Below are 6595 nucleotides of genomic sequence, written 5' to 3'. Positions count from 1 at the left end.
GTTATTTTATTTTATTTTCTTATTATATATATATACATAATTTAATTGAATTACTTATTTGAATTCCCTTGCAAACATGTTTATATTTTTCTCTTTAAATCTATTTATGTATACCATTTATTCCCCAATTTTAAATTATACTTTGTTTATTTCAAACACTTGCCTATATTACTATTTTTTTATATACAATGTTTATATTAAGTTTTATGCTTTATGTATCTTGTTAATTGTTGGTAAGTAAATCTTGTTTCAAATTATTTTGTATAATTATTGATTTATATTATATAGTATGTCATTCTTATATTCTTTTGTATATTCTTACATGGTTGCATTTATATAATTCATATATGTTACAACTTGTTAATATGTACATTATTCATTTTAAAATTTTATATAGGTACACATTACTATTGCTATGCACATAATATATATTATATACATATATACATTTTTTGAATCTTGGTTTTTAAATTATTTTGCATAACACTAACTTTAAATTTCCATTTATAATACTTATTTTGAAGCTCATTTATATGTTAAACTTTATATACTTTATGTATTATTTATTTTTATTTTTTATTTATTTTACGATCTATTGTAAATTTTTTGCATGTATTATCTGTTTATGTATATATATATAATTTAGCTACTTTTAAATTGTTCATTCCAAGTTTATTTGTTTTAACATTTTTATTACCTTTTAAAATATTTTTCTTAAAATAGATTTTTATTTAACCATTAGTTAGAAACGTTAAATAGTGTATGTGGTAAGATTATTATCATTGGGCATGTTTCAATTTTCGTGTTTGTACTTTTCAAAAATTGTATAATATATTATTGATATATGTTTTCCATATTTGTTACTTTGTTTTGCATCCCCATGTATTATATTATGATTGAGATTGCCAACCTATTTGCTTGAAATCAACCTATTTGCCTGAAATTATTCATTTCATTTTCTTTGCTTCAAATGAATCGAATAAATACGTTGCAAGTTTGTTTCCATAATCAGTCCCTTTTAAAAAAAATAAAAAAATAAAATTTCAAAGCGATGCAATATTTCGTGTTTGGTAATTCGAGAAATTGTGCCCTAACGTGTTGGGTTTCGATTTTCTGTTTGACCAAATAAATATTCTCTTGAGATTTCGTCCATGTTTTTTTCAAATTAAAAATAAGGCAATATTTCGAATTTAGGAAATTCAAGAAAATAGTACCCTAACTTACTAGGTTTTAATTTTTCTTGTTTAACCTAAATAACTAAATATCCTTTTGAAATCTCAAAAGCATGAGTTTTGGAAATTATAAAATGATCTTGTATCGAGGATTTGAAATGTTGTAGTCCTATCGTGCTGGGTTGCGCTTTTTTATTTGTTCAAAACAATCGAAGATCCCTTTGGAATTTCACTCACGTTTTCTAAAAACTCTTTAAAATGAAAGAAATGTTCGATATTTGGCAATTCGGGGAATAGTGCCCTATCGTGTTGGGTTGCAATATCCCGTTTGTTCAAAATAATCTAATGTCTCTTCAGAATTTCACTCATATCTTCCAAGGTGAGACAATGGTAAATATTTGGAAATTCGAGAAATCGTGCCCTACTGAGCTGGGTATCGATTTTTTGTTGGACCAAATAGTAGGACATCCTTTTGTTATTTTCAAATTATAAATTTTCAAACGTCGAAACAAGAAGATTTTTGGCAAAGGACTCGGGTTATTCAAATGTTACTAACAAGAACCACATTTCAAAAACATTTTTAATTTTAGACAAAAGGACAGTATTTAATCGATTTGGTACCAATTTTGGGCGTAATGAGGGTGCTAATCCTTCCTCATACGTAACCGACTCCCGAGCCTATTTTCTCATATTTACGTAGACCACAATCATTGTTTTAGTAAACCAAAATGTTTTATTAAAACAACCAAAATTTCTAGGTGATCCGATCACACCTAAACAAGAAAAGATTGGTGGCGACTCCATTTTCGCTTTCCAAAAAGTCGATCCATCATTTTTAAATCGAAAAAAATGGTTTCGACAATAAGTATTTAAATAACCAGTTCCAACAATATTCAAATTTAAAGACAAACTAAATTGATTGTTTCCGAATGAAAAATAATATCCAAATTTGTCCAACGAAGAAACATAAACTAAGTTCTGTCTAGATGACAGTACAAGAAAAGTGTCTTTTAAATCCAAATAAAAACCAGTTCCTAATAGCAACTTAAATGCCCAATCACTTCCACTTCTACCAATTTTCCATTACCCGCGAAGATGTGTCTTTCACCATCACTTGGCTTTCGGTAACTCAAGCAACCTTGCATAGAAAAACTTATGTGAGTAGTAGCACCAGAATCTATCCACCAAGTGTTTCTAGGTACTGAAGCTAAATTAATATCAGAACAGACCAAATTAAGAATTATACCTTTTTTTGCACGCCAAGCATGGTATTTGGTACAACCTTTCTTTATGTGTCCAGACTCGTTACAAAAGGAACAACTCTCTGTAGTTTGTTGTTGTTTCTTTTGAGTTGGACCCTTAGCAGCTTCATTATGATATTATCTTTATTTGCCATTGCCTTTAGGGGCATTGGCCAAATGAGCACTTTCAGACTTATCACGCTTTAACATTTCTTCTTCTTGCACACAATGAGAAATAAGCTTGTTTAGAGTCTATTTCTCCTTCTAACAGTTATAACTTATTTTAAATTGATTAAATTGTGCAGGAAGCGATACCAAAACTATAAGAACAAGCAATTCCTCAGAAAGCTAGATCTTAAGTGCTTTAAGTCTTGAAGCAGTATGGAACATCTCCATAATGTACTCCCTTACATTTTCTTGACCCTTATACTTCATAGACATCAAAGAAGTCAGAAGTGATGTCATCTCAACCTTATCGTTTTTAGCAAAACGTTTCTCAGTTTCATCAAGGAAATTTTTAGCCTGAGTAATCTCTTCAAATTCTATGTGTAACAGTCCGGTTTAGACCCTAGTCAGAATATTAGTTTCGGGACCACAAATTCAAGTCATAGAAATATTTAAATATTATTTTATGTGCTTATGATATGTGAATTAGCATGTGTGAAAGTTTTGTATAAAGATTTAATCGTTTGTGTGCTTAATTTGATAAAATGACCTAATCACGTAAATTGTAAAAGTTGCCTGTTGTTTGTAAAAGTGTTTATTTGATTTGCCCTATTAAAATAGAGGTCCTTATGTTGATATTGGACCATTTAAAGTTTGAATGGAAATTGTTGGACAACCATTACATGTTTAAATGTTTATTATATTAAGGTTAAAATTGTAAAAGATGAATTGATGTTAATAATTAAAGAAAACATGATATTTGCTTCATATTATTATCATTTGGCTGATTATATCAAAGAAAAAGAAAAGAGAAAAGCTTGCTAGTGTTCAACACTATTAAGCTTTGAATTAGGTATGTTTTTGTTTCGGTTTTTGATAATTTCTACGTTTTTGTAATCGTTGCTTCGTATAATATCAAACCCATGTCTCAATTTCTGATATTGTTGATGATTTTGAGTTGAGACATTGATGAAATAGTGAGCTTTGTGAAATTTTATGATAGTTTATTAAAGATGTGTGTTAGATTACTAAGTTTTGTCTTTAGATTTTTGACGAATTTGAGTAAAATGGGCTAAATTGTGAAATTTGTAAATTGAGGGACTAAAATGTAAAATAAATAAAATGTGTAGACTTGTTGAGTACTATGAAAATTCGACCAAGCATGAGTATATGCAAATTATGTGTATTTTGTGATTTTGTGAAATAGGGACTAAATTGTCAAATTGTGAAAATGAGAGGGCTAGTTTGTAAAATGCCCTAAATATGTGTTTGTGAATTGATTTGAATGTTTTGGTGAATAAAAGAGTTAAATTTGAATTTATATAGATCTAGAATTAAAGAATATGGAATTAGATCGGGGAAAGTAAAAAATTGTTGAGTAGCCAATTCCGTCTATCTGAATCCGTACGAGGTAAGTTGATATACAAATAAACGTGTTTGAATTGAATTATTATTGTTTATATGATATTGAATTGTGATGAATGAATGTTCAAGCTTAATATGTGCTATCTGAGAAAGTATCTACAAAGTTCCGATGTCCAAAAAACCTCTACGAACCTTAGAAATAGTTAGGATACATATTCATGACATAGGATTTTTGATATGTGTTATCATGTAAGACTACGTCCAGGACATTGGCATCGACTTATGATTTACGTGTAAGACCATGTATGAGACATCGGCATCGTATATGATTTCGTGTAAGACCCTGTCTAGGACAGTGACATCGATGTTTGATTACATGTAAAATTACGTCTGGGATGTTGGCATTATATATGCTTTCCGAGCTATCCGCTTATCCTTGCGTTTCCGAACGGTTCAACGGGTGTTCTGAGAAAATGAATGATTAAGTGAATATGTGTCCGATTCAGGTACGTTTTCATTGTATATTATGTTTGAGAATGAAATGTAAGTATATGTACAAATGATGATCTATGATTTAAGTATATGAATATGAGGTTTGTATTGGTATTTGGCTACAAAGTATAAGTAATTTGATGATGTTTAAATGTTTTAAATGATAAGTTTTACTTGTATATGGCTTACTAAGCTTTTGAAAGCTTAATTTGTATGTGTTTGCATTGTTTTATAGATATTGTTGCTATCGGGAGCTTGGGGATCATCGAGGATCGTCACCACACTATCGAATCTTATTTTGGTACCCTTTTGAAAATGTATATATTAAAGTATGGCATGTATAGGCTAGTAGTACTTAGAATATGTTTTGTAATGTATATATCATGCCATGTGATATGGCTAGATTGTATTTGAAATTATGGTTGGATAATGATATAAGATATGTGATGCAATGGTGGTATGTATGATGTGTTTTATATGGCCAAGAGAGTTGGTCAATTTTGTAAGTTTTGTTATGTGTTTGTTTGAGAATTCGGTAAGTTCATAGCATGAAATTGAATGATATGTATTAAGGTTTATAAACCATATGTTTTGATATGATTTTGTTTTATGTTTTGGCATAAATTAGTAAGGTTTATGAGTATGTAAATGGTTGATAATGTTATGGCATGAATGATGTATGGTTTGGTATAGAAGTTGGTTGAAATTGTTGTGCAAATATGCTTGGTTTGGTGCTTGTAGGTTTGACCCAATTGGGTGGCAAATTAGCTATTCAAATGACCTATTTTTCTTCACACGGGCAGAGACACGGGCGTGTGTGACACACGGCTATGTTGCACGGCCGTGTGCCCCTGGGGTATCCTACAATGGTAAGTCAGGCTCGACTGCGGCCAAGGCACACGGGCGTGTGGCTAGTCGTGTGACCCAAGTCAGTGTTGACCACAGCCAAGACACACGGGTGTCTCTTGTGGCCATATGAATAAGTCAGTATGTATGCTCTGTTTTGACACGGCCTAGAGAAACGGGCGTATCTAATGTTGTGTGAGGCACACGGCCTGTTCACACGGACGTGTGACCTGTATAACTTTGAAAATTGTTTAAGTTTTGGAAAAATTTTGTATATGTTCGGTTTAGTCCCGACCCCTTTCTAATGCATGTTTAAGGTCTTGATGACCTATATGAGGGACTCTATATTGATGTTTGATCTCTGATGATATGATGTTTATGAAATAAATGTTAAATTTTTCAATTTTTCCGGTAATGCCTTTAACCCTAGTCTGGTGATAGATACGAGTTAGAGGTGTTACATTTTATTGGTATCAAAGCTATGGTTTAGTTGATTCTGGGACTACCATAACGTATATGAGTCTAGCTATACATGCCATATTTATAAACTGCGATAGTGTGATGAATCTTGACATTGAAAATGTGCTTGTATATAGCAAATGGATCCCGATCGAGCCGTAGCTGACGATGTCGAAAGCAATGCGCCTGCTCCCTCGCTAGGGACAACGCCATCCAATTCTAGACCGTCTACGAGTAGCCCTGATGGCGAGGCTAGACAAGCCTTTTATCAAATGATAAACGATTGGTTTAGCCAATACATTAGAACCAATCTGGCTGTTCAGCAACCTCCACCCTCGGTAAATCCTCCACAAGCCTCTGTTATGCCACAAGCTAATCCAAATCCATTGATTAAGCCTCCGGTAGATAAGATTAGAAAATATAGGGCCGAAGATTTTCGAGCTACAACGAACGATGATGCTGAAAGAATGCATAAAATGTGCCGTTTCACTTCTGAGAAATACAGTGTATCACTTATAGAAAACTTTGATTTCGGTGGTTCCGAGTGAGTGAGTCACTTGGGATTTCTTCTAAGCTGAATTTCAAAAGAAATACATCAGTCAGAGATTTATAGATCAGAAACGTAAAGAGTTTCTTGAGTTTAAACAAGTTCGTATGTCTGTTACAGAATACGAGTGGGAATTTGTAAGACTGAGTCAGTACGCTCGAGAATGTGTATCTACTAAGGCAATAATGTGTAAAAGGTTTGAGGATGGCTTGAACGAAGATATATGTTTGTTAGTTGGAATTCTTGAGATCAAAGAATTCATTGTACTTGTTGAACGAGCATGTAAAGTCAAAGATCTCGAGAAAGAG

This window comes from Gossypium hirsutum, chromosome A10 (genome assembly GCF_007990345.1).
Source record: "Gossypium hirsutum isolate 1008001.06 chromosome A10, Gossypium_hirsutum_v2.1, whole genome shotgun sequence".
Classification (NCBI taxonomy): Eukaryota; Viridiplantae; Streptophyta; class Magnoliopsida; order Malvales; family Malvaceae; genus Gossypium; species Gossypium hirsutum.
This window is presented reverse-complemented; position numbering follows the sequence as displayed.